Here is a 17,888-nt window from a genome sequence, read left to right on the forward strand (position 1 = left end):
TGTAGAAAGAATAAAAAACTGTAAAATATTACGTGTGTTCGTTCAAATGTGAACAGAATAATAAATTATACTGCAAAATGAGGAAAGGTGTTAAAATGAGCACATTTTATAAGTGAGAACTAAACCATATTTGAAATATCTTGGGGGGCTTCACAAATTGCGGATGTTTTACTCAGTGTTCTCTGGCTCATTCCTAATTCCTCTACTTTTCACTGTGATGGTTAGAGGAATATTGTTCTTTTAAATGAATATTTTGCAAATGGTCTTTATTTGACTGAACTGAAAAACTCATTTGTGAAACAAGAGGGGATCTTTATGGCTGGTACAAAAACAATTAGATGTTTTTTGAATAGGTGTTCTACAACACCGACAAGGGTGTATGTCTGACAGCTTAGCAGGGGGACAGCATATACACAGTCCTGGCCTCTTGGCCATGCTGAATATTTAAAAATGTGATGAACTGTCACCAACCAAAGATTTTCTTTGTTGTTTTGTAATTATAATAAACAGCTTTAGCGATTGGTTAAATCACTTGAGCCTTTTCAATCCGGTCGCAGCAGCTGTTTAATTTACAACACAGTCAGGATCATCCTCTAAACCTGTGGGCTTCTGAGCAAAATAATCAAGTGTAAATGATTTCTGTCTTTTAGATACCATTCAGTAAGTGTTGTTGTATTACAGCTTTCAGGCTTTGGATTAGTACTGTGCATCTAAGTAAAGCAGTTGATAGGGTTGGGTAGGTAAGAATATCTGTCTGCTTCTGACAGGGCACAAGGCTTTTTCTCTCAATACATTAAGACTAAAATGAGCAGTGCAGCTTGGCAGGTGCACTGTGTTCTGGCAAGGCAATGACATTAATGATTAACTGCTTTGGGTCATTGCTTTGATGTGTCCATTCACAGACAATCCTGTAAGGTGTAGGAGAAGCCAGTTGAGGCTTGTTTTACATTGTGTTCGTCAAATGATTAATTGGTGGATAAAGATCTTATTTTTTTATTTGAAATACAGTCACTATAGGCTTGTACCATCACAGGTTTAATCCCTGTTGATGTACTGTACTGGAGAGCTGAACAAGTGCAAAAATCTGTTCTCTTGTGTAACCATCAGCTGGGGAAGTGCTAGAAACATATGACTCATCTTGAAGAGTTATCACTTCCTGAGATCTGACCTTGTGTCTGAATCCCACTGGAGAATAAGCTGTTGCTACTTATTCCACAAACTTTGGCTGCATATTTGAAGGTGAAAAAGTGAGGTCTGCATTTCCAAATTGTCTGGAGATCCCACAGCATAAGGGGATGATGTGGGGTCTGAGCACCACCTAAACCCATGGTTTGGTCTTTTGTAACATAGAAGTGAGTTTCAAAATGTTAGCTTAGATTTTATATCTATTAGTTTACATATATGAATGCATAATTTTTTAAATTATTGAATTGCCAGAACAATTGGTGTGCTGAGGTATTGCTTCATATGTAGAAATTGGTGATTAATACACTAATGTAGATTGGCATTGGTGACGTCAGAAAGGTCTGAAGCCAAAATTGTGTTCAAATGAGGACTGCAAAAATTATATAGTTCTAATTGCCCCTAAGACAAGAAGGCCTTCCCTCTGATAAGCAACAGAGTATTATTTCCCTAACGCTGGTGTTCACCTTCCTTATGCTCTAGACAGTGCACCATGAATAAATAACAAAATCATCTCTTTGGCATTGTCTTCCAAGGACAAAACCCTCTGGTAACTCTGAAATGCAGGTATTACATAACCCACCATGTATAGCCAGAATCTTTTGGTATTGTGTTTTTTGGAATTACTGTTCAGAAATATTAAGCTATTTTCACAAAATAGGGCAATAGCATTCTTTCACTGGAGGATCATTCCTGATGGTCCTGTGTGACTTATATGCAGAACATGATTACGGTGGGCAGCAGTGATGTTGCTAAATACCTGATATACCATAATGCAAAGCTGCCATCTACAAGTCATCCATATAATTTCCTATGATTTCTTTTTCTAGAAGACTCAGAAATACTTGTCTAAATGCACCCAGTTCCATTTTTCATTTACAGTGGAAGTCACTGATTTCATACTGGACAAACAACTTAAAAAGTAAACAACAATTTAATGACGTGATCTCCTTCCATTCTTGTGTCCATGGAGATGTAATAGTTTAATATTTTTCCAGTCTTTAGGTCTAATATATTCTGAGAACAGCTGCATTTCTTCCTTCAGAAAGAATTTAGCTACTCTATAACACATGAACATCCTGGCAACCTTTCTAAACCTGTGTGGAGATGGATGTGGAAGCTATTTTGTTTCAAGATAACCTTTCCCCTGTGTTGCTGTAAGTCTTGGACCTTTCATAGGCAATGCCTTCTTAGCAGAGACTCTAGTTGTGTTTTTATATCCAGTGTTTTCAGTTTCTTCTGTTTTTACTAATATGAAAGAAATCTGTTTTTCTTTGTCAATTCTTTATTTTAAAATCTTCAATTAAAAAAAATTATCCCTGCAAGAAGTGCAGTGTTCCCCAATATTACTTCACTTTTGCTGCCTCATTCAATTCAGAAGGGTCAGAGATATCCCAAAACTCTACAAATTATGGCTTCAGTGCTTTCACTGTCAGTTTTTGAAAATATTTGTAAGTGATTATTTTTTTTATTAAGCTAATAAATACTGAAATGTGAAGTAGTTTTGTACATATGGAGTATACACAGCAAATAGCCTTTACTGTCTGACATATAACAGAAATCACTGGTTTGATTTGAATAAAGATATTAAAAGAATTTCAAGATGGCAAAGAAAAACATAGAAATATAGGACATTCCAGAATTTCAACCACTCATAAAATTTTAATTTGCCCAATTTTTTGTCATACTGTTTTATTGCTGTACTCATATTTTTCTTCCTTTTAAGAAAACTGCCACCTTCAACATCTGTTTGACAAGTTCTGTCATCTTCATCTTACACTGAGAAGGTTCCAGCTTCCATACTTAGGGGATGTGTTGGTCAAGAGGTTTGTTGTTGGCTTTTGATGTGATTGTAGGAAGACTCAGAATAAGAGTTTATTTTGGGGGGCTGTGATTCAGAAATACCCAGTCCTGGAAAGGCTAGATGTTTTTTTTTTGCAGGTTTTTTCTTTCCTTTCCAAGTACCTTCTGGGCCAGGCTTTATACTGCCATGGGTCCTGTGGTGGAGATCAAACCTCTGGGCTGGGTAACACTTGCAGGTGTGTCATGGCCTCTACTGCTGTACAGAGCCAGAAGGATGAGTAGGGAGATGGAAACCTCCACGGGGAGGGCAGAAAGGCAGCTTGCCCCACTGATTCAGCTTCTGTCCAATAACCTGGTTTTTAGAAAGCTCCCTTTGTTTACATCCATACTAACTGGGCATTCAATTCTGAAGTGGCAAAGGCTTGTCTGATAATTTAAAATAATATATTCTAGGGGACAGTGCATTGCCAGAGCTCTATGCCTCTGGTGACTTCTCAGATCTCATTTTCTCTTGATATTAAACCAAGACATTTCAGATCCTCTCTGGCATTTCAAGTGAGTTTTGGTTTGGGAAATCAGACTGTAAAGGTAAAACATCTATCATGATCGTTATACAAAGTTCACTTTCTGCTTGGAGCAATTTTTGAAAAATATTTCACAGTGTTCTCAGGTATGTTGGTCTGAGAGGATATTTTGAACTTATTTCTAATTCTTCTATATCTAAACTAATTGATTCACCTTTAACCTCATTCAGATGGAGGAACTTCTGACGCAGCTGTGAGATGCTGCATCATTAATGTAGCACTGGCAGAGTGGAGTAGCAGTGTGTTCATTGCCTGAATTGCTGGTTTTACTTGTGTAGTTTCCTGGTTAATGTCTCTTTCTGTAGAGCTATTACAGAACCAAGCTACCTGGATTTTAACCTGCAATCCTCTGGTCCCAGAGCTGACAAATAGGAAAGAAGCCCCCAGTAAGACACTGTAATGTGGGATACCAGATTTGCAAGCCAGGAGAAAGAAGGGGGCTCATTTCTCAGGCGCTGCCATAATCTTGTTTAGTATTTGCTCAAGGTGTAGGAAAGGAAAAAAAAAAACAAACCACAAAAAAAAAAAAAAAAAAAAAAAAAAAAAAAAAAAAAAAAGCACCAAGATAAAATATTCCCTTTTGAAACTGCTTGGAATGGAAATGTGTATGATGAAAAAATGATAGCAACAGAAGGGTGAACACAGATAATAACTTTACTTCTGATCACTCGAGGAGAATAGACCAATAGTATTGCTTTTTGATCTCTCAAGAGAAGTCCAAGAGTCTGGTCATTTGATGCCATATCCTTGGAGAATAACAGCTGATGTCTTTCAGAGCAAAATGCAGTACGGTTGTGTGACTGATGAAAATCATTGGTTGTGAACACAACGAATTTTAAATTATTTATTTATACTCCCAATGGAGCCAGAGTGATAATATTTTGTGGGTGAAATACATTCAATCAAAAAATGAACTATGGGAGAACAACTAAACTGTTTTCAGTTTACAACTTTGTAAATAGTTGAGGCTGCAGAGAATGGAGGAAAATGTTCAAATATCCGAATACATGTCAGTGAATTTGGAGTTAACTTTGGCTTTGTTTCAAAATAGTACTTTTCTATTAAAAAAGGAACCTAAATTAAATGTACAGATTTACATCCATACTCTTGTCATCTTTTGATTGAACAAAACAATCTAAGCTTCCCACCTACTCTGCTGCAGCTAGACAGAAAAACAATTATTTTTCAAGAGGAAGCCACTTTTTCTCACAGTAATGTGGCCATTATTCAATCATCTTTCAATCAGCCTAAGTGGCCGCACTCACTATATCTCCCTGGTTTGTTTGTATCTAAAATATGTCAATATCTCTTTCTATTAAAGTGAAATATTACTATTGTAGCAGTGTATTCCTATTTCAGATTTACTTTTAATGAAACTAAGTAATTATCTTTAAAACATCTATAAATTAAAAAATACATATCAAGAACTGTACTGAGTAAATGGATTTATAATTACAGGTAAGCTGTGCAGAGAATCTCACGCTGCCAAAACCCCAAGTCCCTGCAGAGTTACTATGAGGTCAAAAGACACCTGACACAGAGGTGCTGAAGTGGCAGTACTTTTAAATCTGCTCTCACTATGGGAACTGATGACCTTTCTGGGACTAGGAGGTAAATATGGAATGAGTTCATGCCCTGTGGTCTTGCTCTGAATATAATTGTGTTCGAGATGCAAAGACGTGAGTGACAATGAAGGACAAAAGGATTGGGGTATGCATGGGGACCCAAACATCAATAGATCCCTCAAGAGAGTTTTCATCTTGACAGAGTTTGTGATTGGAATTAGCATTCAACTCCTTTATGACTCTGGCACTGTTAAATGTAATTTGGCACATGCTTGAATAGGTAGGGTTCTGCAAATGTGAGGTATGGAAACCATCTCCTGGAAACAAGGACTTGTTATCCTGCTGCTGTAACACTCTGTTCTGCAGACCACAGCCATGGGAGGGCAGAGACAAGACCAAGAGCAGAACTTTTCTGTTCTTGATCTGGATAACTCTCTGCAGCTGGTGAGCCAGGGATGGGTTAAAATTGAGATGGAAGGCAAACCCCTTAATTTTCTATCTTGAGGAATAGGCAATGCTGTGTTACCTGGGGAGAAACTCCTGACTATATAATACAAGAGAAGCAAATGTCTAGTTCAGGAATTTATCATTTTGCCCGTGTTAGGGTTATTACAGGGAATGAAAGTGCTGCATTGTGCACTCACTGGAGACTCAGAAGTATCACTGAAATAGCAAAGAATGATTACACTAAAGAAACTATTCAAGGAATAGCTTTGAATCAAGCTTTTGGTGGATTCAGGGTTACAGAGTTTTATAGTCCTGATCTGTGTATAGATTTTACTTCATTTTGAAGTTGGATAGAACCTTAAAGATCATCTAGTTCCAGCCCCAGATAATTCATATGGATATGGAAGAAGCACTATTTCCTTATCATATGAATAAATAATTTATAGAATCTATTTTGCTGCCCTGAGAGTGAGCTGGCTTGGAATAATCAAAATTTGACTTGATGTTAAGGAAAGATATATTCAGATCTGTTGCTAATCAAGGAAAATACACATGTAATGAAATTCTTCAAGTCATTTTGGTAGAACATGGTAACCAGACTGTGTAAATAAAGAAAAGCCTGTCTCCCATCCAGGTAGATCAGATTAGTAGTTACCTGTGCAAGTCTGTATGTCTCTGGGCAATTTTCCTGGACCTGATCTGTCTAGAGGTACAGAGAGTCACAAATAACCTGTCCTTAGAGGATGTCCTTGTTCCATTATTTTCTACTTTATATTAGCTCATTTGTGCTGGAACCATCTCAGTAATCTTGCAGTCAAGGTGCCCACAAGCCTCTGCAGCCATTTCAGTGCTAAGGGCAGACTGCCTTCAGCACTTTCATTTCACTTCAAAATAATTCCTGTAACTATTTGTTCATTATGAGGCTGGCAGTGCCTTGGGACTTCACCTTAAAAGGAATGGAAGTATTGCAGTGATGTGCACTCTGGTTTCTTCTGAGCTGATCCCCAGCCAGCCCTGCTCTTCAGATAACTATATAAATGAGTTATTCCTGTGGGTCCAGACCCCAGACAGAGACATGTTCCAGGCTGGAAGAAGGAGTGGACTCACACTTGGGGACCAGGAAGGTTTTATTCAGGCCAAGGCCAACGTGCAAGTGACCTGTTCTACGGCTTACCTGCCCTTAAGTACAGGGGGGTGTTACCTTTGGGAATGAGGAGGAGTGACTTAGGAACAGGGGGCATTGGCATGGCTATTTTGGGGCAAAAGGGGAGTGAGGAAAGCTGAAGCCTGTCTGGGTCATCTAGCTTTTGCCAGAGCAATCAAGCAATAGAGTGTGTCAATGGAACTTATCATGGAAGAATTGCAATGGACTGGGAGAAGCTATTGTAAGGGAAATTACAGGGATTTGGGAAAGGGGGGTTGGTAGGGATGAACCATTTACAGAAACTTAATAACAAAACCTTACAGAACTTTAGAAAACCCAAAATGCATATTGTAACATCACAGAATCCCAGGGTAGCCTCAAAAGCCTTGCTGAAGGCAAGGTAAACAACAACCACTGCTCCTCCTTCATCCTGCCCATGCCATCACAAAGGGCTGTCAGATTGGCCAAGTATGGTTCCCCCTCATGAGTCCATGCTGACTACTCCCAAAGACCTTCTTTCCTTTTACATGCTGCTTGATGACCCCCAGAATGTTATCTTCCATCACCTTTCCAGGGATGGAGGTGAGGTTGACTGCCCAGAAGTTTTCCCGGGTCCTCCTTCTTGCCCATTTTGAAGATGAGTGTAATTTTTGCTTTAATCCAGTCAAAAGGTGGCTCTTTTCTGATAACCAGATCTCTGGGGTCAACAGAAACAAATAGGTTATTGTATCCAGCTGGTGCTTCTGTGCATCTGGAGATAAGGTGATCCATTGCTACACCTAGGCAAAAAAAATCCCCAAACATTGTTTCCACCACATATGACTGGATCCTCTCATTCAGGCTGAGCTGTTTTCAAATTTAGTGTTGCCTTACAAACTGCCCACCCCAAACTCCCCTTGCTCTTCCTTCACTGGGCAGCCTTTTATATCACAGATGATTAAATGCTGACTCTGTTTATCTTGCCCATTAGGGCCAGTTGCCTTTGGGAGTTGTTAATGGAGTGAGACGATGTGGGAAAGGGATGTAGCAAAATCACTTCTACTCCAAGAGTAGGAAATGTGCAACTCCTGTTTTACTGTGCTTAGAACACAGTAAAGGGAGGCTGTGGTCCCCCCTTCTCATGCAAAATGATGCAGGCCTGGTTAAAACCTTGTGCATTGTGGGGAGTACATTTATCAACATCCCTTGACAAAAAAGGGTGAATTACAAAGTTTTGGTACTTTGATGCTTGAGTCTCCTAGCAACTGTGGTTCCTCTGAAGATGACCCCTGTAATTCTGGAGTGCCTAAACATGGACATTTTAGACAGCCTTCTATGGATGTAATGAACTTTAAATAAGCCTTTCCTTTATGAAGGCCTCATTTCCCAGTAAGCAGATTTTATTTCTAAATCTCATGATAGCTTAATGATAAAATATGATAATAGTTCTGCTTATTGTGAATAGAATCACAAAGAAGGTAAGTGGTTTCTTATTCATAAGTGCACCTGAATTAATGTTTAATAACTAGCTGGTTTTTAAAACTAGTCTTTGAGGTTGAGAGAAGCAGCCCTTATTTACTGAATGAAGGGTTTAGGGCTTTAAACCAAATATATATTTTTATTTGTATACCTGAGACCCTACTGCATGACTGTTAAGTGATTTTACTTGACTTTCATATTTCTAAATTTCAAATTCCATTCCAAATTTTTCTCCCACCCAATTTTCAAAACTCAGGCCTTTTGTTTTTTCTATGAAATAGAAAATTTTAATGAAAAAAACCTCTAAGGGCTTCAAAACTCACTGGAGGCTTCAGAGAGGTAGATATTGAGTTGTGCACTGTGTGGTGCACAGCTGTGTCATGGAGGACCTTCAGAGGTCTGTCCTGTCTGCAAAGCTGTTTGGTACTTTTATTAATGGACTGAATGATGGTATGGAAGTGATGATGCTCACTTTGCAGATTCTCTGGATGAATGGATGAGTGTTTAAGTTAATCTTGATGCATGAAGGAAGAGGATGCAATCTGATGAGGATGAAGCCCTGCACTCATTGAGGAATAGTTATTATTACCATTATCCACAGAGGTATTTGAAAGATGTGTAGATGTGGCATTTAGGGACATGAATTAGTGGCGGACTTGGTAGTGCTGGATTAGTGGTTGAATTTGATGATCTTAACATTGTTTTCCAAATAATTCTATTTTACAGAAAAAATATTAAGGAAAACAGATGCAGATAAACTGTTTGATGTTCTGTATTTTTCAGGTTTCAGATACCTAGATCATGAGATATAGAAGCCTATATTTAGCATTGTACAATATATAGATTTATACTTCCATATATGAAATTAGAGATTCAGCCAGGACCAGAGGCTGATAACCTGCATAATGAATCTAGTGTTCCTATTTATCGTATATGCAGGCTGCAATGCAGTTATTGGTTGCCTTTTTTTGGCTGCATATATTTGCAAAAAATGTGTAGAGGGATCCTCTTCCACCTGCCTTATGAATGGATTCCCATTTTTCCCCTCAACATTTATAAGTGTGTTGGACAAATCTTAAATGAATTTCTGAATTGGTATCAGGTATCAGGACATTAAAGGATGAGGGTGAGGCAGAAAAAGGGTGAGAGGGTCTGTACTCATGTGGTACAGGTTTATGTTTACAAGTACAAGAATACAACATTGTCACCTGGGAGATGGAAGTGATTGAATAAAAAAGGGCTTAAATGATACACATTTTTGGCCAGCAGTTGTCAAAGTATTTAAAGCAGTTCAGTTATTGCGGAGTATCAGAAGAACCATAAGAATTGGTGCAATGATCTATTTGAACATATCTGAGATTAAACAGCAACATTAACAATAAAATATTTCTGGGTGAGAAGTGCACATTCCTCTGCCTTAGCAAAAAGCAAAACCCTTGGGCTTGCAGCACATTTCTCGTTCCCTGATGACATTCCCCCATGCACTGAAGTGGCAGATTCCTCTGTATTCTCATCAGAGCTCTTTGCACACATCAGTGCAATGCCAAAGCACAAAGCAGCAAATTAATAGAAACATTTTCAGTCTGATAAATGCAAAGAAGTTGATCAGTTACCTTCTATCTAATTAAATAGCCATTGTAACACTTGTCTCACCAAGGGAAAAATGACAGGCTTGGTAGGGAAATAAATGATATGTTGAAGCATCTGATAGTGTATTAAGTTGTAAAATAACAGTATTCTATGGAGAGTACAAGAGACATGCAAAAGATATTTAAATGCTACAGAATAAATCCATTTGAAATATGAAGATGGAGAGATAAAAACACTGTATCATGTACGGGTTATACAAGGCAAGAAAAATGAATATTAAGATCTAAGTCTGGTCTGTAGAAATCTCTTGTCTGTAGAAATTACATAAAACAAGTAAATCAGTATGAAACTCTCAGTTTCTTGAGTGGTATAAATAAAATGCCACTGATACACATTTTTGCACTCTGTTTGAAATATGACAACTAAGATTAGGTTAAATAGTCACTTAAATTTCACAGAAGTATAGGATCTCATAAGCAATCTGACTGGAAGGCACCTTCACTTCCAGTCTGGGTCAGCTGTGTGGTCACACCAGGGTGTTCAGGAATTTATCCCGACTTTGGAAAACTTGCACAGGACAAGGACTGGCTCTCTGGGCAATGTCTCACTGTTTGACTGCCCTCCCTGTGAAAAGCTTTCTCCTTGTCTCCAGTGTCAACCTCTCTGCTGTGTGAACCTCTCCTCAATGTGTGCCTGTGCCAGGGCTCTGGGGCCACTCCTTAACTCCTTAATGCCTGGTCACACCTGGGGCCTCAGCCACACTCCTGTCTTTGGGACTGGGAGACTCCCTGGAGCTCAGGCTTTGTCACCTGAGCAATGTGGTGGCCTTGCCCCCAGCCCTGCCTCTGTCTTTGTCTCCTTTGGATTTATTTCATCACCAATAAGTGCTCTGTCTTCTGTCTCTCCCTCTGAAGTTGCCACTTCTAGGGACTGCAAAGTGCATTGGGCCTTAACAGACACAACAGATAAAAATCTCTGAATATGAAGTCTCTTATTTGTGAATTTATGGTTTGGGCAGAGATTTAAGAAGGATTTAGGTAGACACTGTGAAAATCCCACTCCACATCTGTTGGCAATGGTATTTGTCATGCCAAAGTCTAATCCTGTACTACTGAAATCAAAGAAAACTCTGCCACTAACAGGAGGAGCAACAAGAGCAGGTCTCCAACACAACTCCTACATTTTTCATCTACACATAATAATAATAATAATAATAATAATAATAATAATCATAATCTAAGGCAGGTACAATTTCTTTGCATGACTTCATCCCCTCCTCACAGGGCTGGTGCCCCCAGCCCAGAGCCAGCTGGGCAGTCCTCTACCAAACCCACTGCCGTTCATCTTTGTTTGGAAAATCTCATCTAGCAGAGCATCTTCTGTAAGGCCAAAGTCCACAGCTTGGACTGAATTCTGCCAACCTCATGTCTGTGATGCTGTCTCCTGTTTCAGGGTCTTTACTTTCATTTCCTGATGCCATTTTTACTGATACAACTGGACTTTAGCCTAAGAATGCCTTCTTTTCATAACATCATCAGTCTAACAATTTAGCAGTAACACACATTTGGCAATTAGAGGTAAACAATGAAAGAACAGGAGAGTTTCTTAATAAAATTGTCTAGAACATCTGTAATGGAAACAAAGTAACTAAATAAATGTCTAAGTAATAAGTTGTATTTTTTAATATTAATGTAATCATGTAACATTTCATAACTTCATAATTTTTTGTTAATAAAATTTTATGTATCAATGAATATTTAAATCTGATTTTCTTAGCCTCTGTTTGTTAGATACCTTAATGAATCCCAGGCACAAATATAAGCACAAAAGAAAATGAATGTAACACTAATAAGCTAAAATAGAACTATAGCCCTTTGAACTATAACAAATAAAGGAGATATGGCCAGACAAGTCTGTAAAATCATGAAGGAGTTATTATATAATAATTATTATAGATACTTCTATTTAAAATAAATTTTACTTTCTTCTTGAGTGGAAATTTTCACCCAGCTAATAAGTTGGAAGTTGCAGTGGAAAGGAACTATAGGTAGTGGTGTAACACACAAGTAAAGGCTTCCACGTCTGAAATCGCCTTTGTAGATTTTTTTTTTTTTATTCTGGAAGAATATTGAATGTCTGTGCATGGTCTGCAGGTAGAACCTCTGCTTAAAATCAGCTCATGCATTCAAAGAAACTAGGCAGAACAGCAAGACAATTGAGAAAAAACACAAACTCCTTCTATTAAAGGATCATTCCTCCAGTGAAACTTTGATGGCCTTACATTTCTGGCCTGATTGTTGTAAAAGTTTTAATATTGCATGGCCTTTGGGAGGATCTGGTCTCAGAACACAGGTGGGAGGCTGTGATGGAGTGACTTTTGATTCTTATCCTTTGCTGCTGTTCCTCCTCTCAACTGTCTGGCTGGTCACAACAATAACACTGAGCCAGATATCTTATTCTCTCTCTTGCTTGGAAATATTCATCTTAAAGACTTTTCAGGAGATGTTGAGAGCCTGTGGAATTGCAAAACTGACTTACTCTGTTGAGTCCCTGTTTGGGACCTGTATGAAGCTAAGACAGTTCTCCAGCCTCTGCTTCTTTCACATTCCTTATACTTTAAATCCCTCTGGAAGCAAGCTCTGGTTTGTGTTCTTCATGAACAGCACTTATGTTTTCATGCCAGATTTTTCTACACAGGGATTTCTATAGCTTCTTCATTTCTAGGCAGTGCATAGCCATTGTCTAATCCCAGGTGTGTTTATGGCTAATATCTAAATTAAACTGTGAGCAGCTAGAACAGCTCAGGATACTCTGCATCTCATAATAGATGAATATTTGGATTTCCTGCCAAAAGACTGTGGCTCAGATGAAGCAGCCCCAATAGAAGAAGTAAATAAGTAAGGAACTTAATTACTGCCTCACATGATATGTATTCAGAAGTTTCTGTGCATAGCAAAACAAGTTCAGGGAATTGCAGTAATTTCCCTTGCCACTTTATTTGATTGTGTGGTGATGGAGGGGGAATAAGGTAACTTGATTTGCATTAAAATTATTATGATTTCTGTTTTTCAAAACCAAATATTCGCTGAGAACAGGAATAAGAATAAAACAGCCCATTTAGGGTGTTTTATTCACAGTCTTATTTTACATCAGTGATAAATTACGGTGATTTTATATTCCCTCTACAGTATACTAAAATGTCTTGAAATAAGAAGATTTTAAAGAAACATTCCTAAAAATATTGTAGAGGCCATTTCTTACAGTGGAATTAGTCAAAAGTTGTATGACCAGAAAATCCTTAGGATGAGGAGAACTGCTAAAAGTCTGTTTGGGAAATGAAGTATTTACAGTCCTATGCTTACAAAACTAATTAAGTCAGAGGCCAAAGGTGGTTCCAGAGCAGATTATAAATCATGAGATTTTAAAGCAGATCATCTCTGAGATTTTTAAAATTTGTTCTTCTGATTTGGAAACCCTTAGGCTGTACATATTTCCTCTTATCTTTCTAAGCCACAGAAACTTGGAGTCTTATTTTTTGTCCCCCAAATGAAAGCTGAGATTATTATGTGCAGACATGAGTTAGAAGCTTGGACTCCAAGAAGGAACACCAAATGAATTGCAAAGCCATTTCTGAGAGTTTAAAACTCAGTTTTCCTTCATCTTGATTTTTCTTTTCCCCATAACTGAAGTACAGGTTTAAATGGCATGGACTGGATGGATCTGAATACACGAATGTTTGTCTGAGAACTTACTGGTGAGGAAATGAGTCCAACACTGAGGGCTCTGCTTTCTGTCAGACAGTTAAAATCCCAGACTCCTGGGCAATTTGGTGTCTTTTGAAAGCAGCTATTCTAATTTTAATTTCACCTCTTTTCCCTTTGTTTAATTTACAGCTGCATCACAAAACATTTCAGTAAGTTTTTTGTGGGGTCATATTTACTTTGAGAAGCTGTTGGACTGATTTCTTCTATGTGCTTCTGTTTGTGTGGAGAAACAGTGTAGGTGACAGAGGGACATTATGGACAAGCAAGAGGGGCCTTTCTAGTCCAAATTAATATAATTCACACGGATTAAGAATAAAATTCCTTCTTCTCAATGCACCCCCAGCCTGCACACCCTCACCAAGCAGCACTTGTGGAAACAGGGACTGCTCTGAGCAGAGCAGAGCAGAGCAGGAACCTTGTCCTTCTGGAAACCTTCTCTGAAAATATATCTATTCTTGTCTTCTTTAACTTGATGAGATTGAGTCAGAACACTCCTTCAGGTTAATCCTACTATGGGAACCCAAGGAAGAGAAGGATTTTGAATATTTTCCCCCATCCCAACTTTTTTTTTTAACCTTTTTTCCCCTCTGATTATCAATATGCAAAATGACAGGCATTTTAAAGATGGATGAATTTTTTCCCTAACTTACTTCTCCAAATAGTAAAACTGCAACATGGTCTGATGGCTCCTGCAGTTACTCAGCAAGAATTTCAGCCTTAAAGAAAAATAGTCACTAAATCGTGGTAGAAAAAGAGAAAACAGTAAAAACTTCCTCTGGTGCATATGGTTTGAAGCTTAAATCAGATTTTATGTAAGGGAGATCTGAGTTGGTAAAGATGAGGAATGAGCTTTTCAGAGAACACATTCCACCCAAGGAATCTGTTTGGCTTCCTGAGCAGGTCATTTCACATTTCTTTTTGAACTTGCCTTGTGTTGCTAATTGTGTTGGGATTAGAACCTGCCTCTTCTTCTGCATGTGTAGCTGTTGGTATTCTTAGCAAAAAAAGATCATGTTTTTTTCTGGACTTCTTTGGCATTACTATAAAAAATACAAATACTGTTACATTCCTACATTATCTTATTAGAACTTCTTGTATATGTCCTCCATATAATAAACATGGAAAAGCCTTAATTTACACTGTTTTAAAAATTGTTTTGGTTTTGATTCTTTTCTGATGGAACAAGAATGAAAATACTTTTTAGTTCGAATATCTCCTTTGGGGTTTTTTGGGTTTTTTTTTTTGGGTTTTTTTAATGTATATATTTATGGGTTTATGTATATCCCTTTGTAATCTGGAATTATTGTGAGGAATTCACGTTACTTCACATAACTGCTGTTAGGAACATTGGATTTATGTTACCAAACAGAGTGCAAAACATGGCTTTCCAAATTTTGTAAGAATTCATAAATTTCTTGGAATGGAAAACAAGATTATAGGTGACATTTCAAATCAGGCTGCCTTTAGTGTGCCTCCATGTGAAAAAATAGAAGCTTTGCTAACAAGGAGAGAACAATGAGCTGTAATAAAGAAATATTGAAACGTGGAAGAGCAGGAAGTGAAACAGAAAAGAGAAAACTACATTATGTGGATGAAAAGAGAAGGAGAGGTAAGCACAGCCCACTGAAGAGAACAAAGGGCAAGATGTCAATTACACATGAATCAAAGGCTTAAAAATGCAAAATGCTAATTGAAAAAATGAAAAAAAAAAATCAGAGGGCTTTCTGCAGGTAGTATGTCAGCTTCAGATATCAGGGAAATTTTTGAGGAGGGAGGGAGGGGAGGTGGAGACAGTGTCTCAGATGTAAATAAAGCCATTGACTTCTTGAAATACATCACATCTGAGGGAAAGGCAAAATCTAAGTCTCAAGTGGGGCTGATATTGTTCCTTTATTGTGGGGGGCTGAGGGAGAATTTAATTCCTTACAGTTATGTTTCAGCCCAGACATCTGGAACATTGCTTCCAAATTTAGAAGAGTCTTTTAATGCACCTAAATCTGTATTTAGGTTTATAATGAATAAATGGGTTATCTCAAGGGCTTAGCCCCAGCACTCTCCTTTCTCAGACAACTAGCAGGGGTATGTGAACTTACTTGTGAACAGGGACAAAACAGTTGACCAATGCTTGTCATGCTGAAATATGTGTATTATACATACAGATAATCATGAGTCTTACTGGGATAAAGATTATCTATTTGGTTCCTGTTGATAAGGCTTGCACTACTCAGCATCTGGCTTGGACCACTGTAGTTCTCTAATACAGAAAGAAACCTTTCAGTGACTATACTTCATGTTTCCTTTGGAGAAAACAGCTATTTCTGTAGAATTCCTTCCAGTATAACTGTATGGCGAAAAAATAGATAGAACAAAGGTCTGTTTTGTTTGTTTATCCATGTCTTCATGTTACTGCTTGATAATAAAAATGAAATTTAGGGGAAAAAATAGCAGGAACCTTATTTGGTTCATAAAATTTTGGTAAAATCTGTACAATTCTTGAAAAAGAAAATAACAGGAATTTTCTGATTTGAGGAGTGGGCATGTGCAGAAACAGAGAAATAGAAACTGCTCACTTGGAGCTGCAATGTCCAGCTCTGAGATGCATAGTAAGCTTTTGCTTAGCAAATTTTATTTTTCTTTTGCAAGATTGTTCCCATTATCTGAAGAAAGCTTTGTGCATTGTGAGGTGCAAATACAAAGCTTTGCCAGGGGTTTTCTCATGGGTGACTGTGAGCTGGTCCAGCTGCCTCTAGGGAGTTGTGGAGCTGCATCCCACCCTTGATCTGGACAAAACTAAAGCGTTACTGAATCAGAATCAGAATCATTAGGCTGGAAGTGACCTCCAGGATCATCAAGTCCCACCCAACACTAATCTCAACTAAACCATGGCACCAAGTGCCACATCCAGTCTTTTCTTAAACACATCCAGAGATAATGAATCCACCACCTCCCCAGGCAGACCATTCCAGTACTTTATCACCCTTTCTGTGAAAAACTTTATCCTAATATCCACCCTATATTTCCCTTAGTGCAGCTTTAGACTGTGTCCTCTCGTTCTGTCAGTTGCTGCCTGGAGAAAGAAACCAACCCCCACCTGACCACAACCACCTTTCAGGGAGTTGTAGAGAGTGATAAGGTCACCTCTGAGTCTCCTTTTCTCCAGGCTAATTGAACACCATGATGGAAATAGGAGCCTCCAAACCATTCAGTTGGGAAATGGCTGCAGGGAAGCCTCAGCTCTGCAGCCAGCTCCTCCCCTGGGAACCTGCTGGAGTCACACTTGCACTGGTTTCACCAACTCACTCCTAAATAATTGCAGTTGAATATGCCAAGGACCTGCAGCTCTGGGGCTGCAGACACACTGCAGAGACCTGACCAGCATTGGCTGGGGCACAGTGCTGGAGCTGCACTTTCTACTGAGCAGGTTGTTTACTTAGAAATATACTGCTAAATAAGCCTTGAGTTCTCCCAGGCTATTTATTTATGTTATTGTAGTTGCAGATGAAATAGCCTAGAAAACAAAATTCAGGTGAGAGGTGGATGAATTGATGTTTTAAGTTAGATGTTTGGTGCTATTACAGTCACTGCTTTCATCCTTTGAAATTTTGTCTTAATGAAACTTGGTAACCTCTTAGTGTCAGGCAACCTTTGAGAGATGCATAGCCTTAAACTGTGCCTTTAAACGATGTTTTCTTTCCATAGGATTTCAAGAAACCTGTCAACATAAATGCATATAAATCTGCCAAACATGCACAGCACTTTCTGAGGAAACATTTTTTTATGACAAAGTCTGCATGGGGCTAATGGATTGCAACAGCTATTTTTTTTTGGAGGCGAAATAGTTTTTCAAGTGCTTTTCAAGACCAATGGTCAGCACTCCATTAAACACAGGTGAGAAAACTTAATGTCATAATACAAAGCATAATACCAAAATATAATCCCAAATCATAAACTATGGGTGTCTTCTGAAAAATCAAAACCCACTCCCCATGGCTTGCAGGATTCTCCATCGCTGACATGAAATTAAAAAAAAAAAAAGAAATTCGGCTTTCCTTTAATTAACAGAACTGCAATGAACTGCTCCCCCTCGGGCACAAACTTCCATTATTTTGGCATTTCATGGTGGAGGAATCCTTCCAGCGTTTTAGCACTGTAAGACCTTGTCATCTCCTCAGCAGCAAGACAGGGGAGCAGTGAGATACTAACACAGACCCAGCAGTTGCCAGTGACAAAACAGCCTTTTTTGAGCTCTGCTGCACATTAAGAGCACCTCCCCTACACTGCATGTGGGAAAGACTTGCCAGAGCAAGAGCACATGTAGAGAGAACTGCAAAATCAGTTCCCTTTTCCTAGG

General features: G+C 38.5%; 1 long non-coding RNA gene across 1 annotated transcript in view; it reads left to right on the top strand.

Moving 5' to 3' along the window:
* Window positions 1-17,352, top strand: part of LOC310909466 — a 51,114-nt gene extending 33,762 nt beyond the window's left edge. Inside the window, exon 4 of the long non-coding RNA XR_014590078.1 lies at window positions 17,237-17,352. This is a non-coding gene — a long non-coding RNA (uncharacterized lncRNA). The remainder of the gene's footprint in view (window positions 1-17,236) is intronic.
* The last annotated feature ends 536 nt before the right edge of the window (window positions 17,353-17,888 follow it).

Source organism: Zosterops lateralis (genome assembly GCF_965231275.1).
Source record: "Zosterops lateralis genome assembly, chromosome: 5".
NCBI classification, from domain to species: domain Eukaryota; kingdom Metazoa; phylum Chordata; class Aves; order Passeriformes; family Zosteropidae; genus Zosterops; species Zosterops lateralis.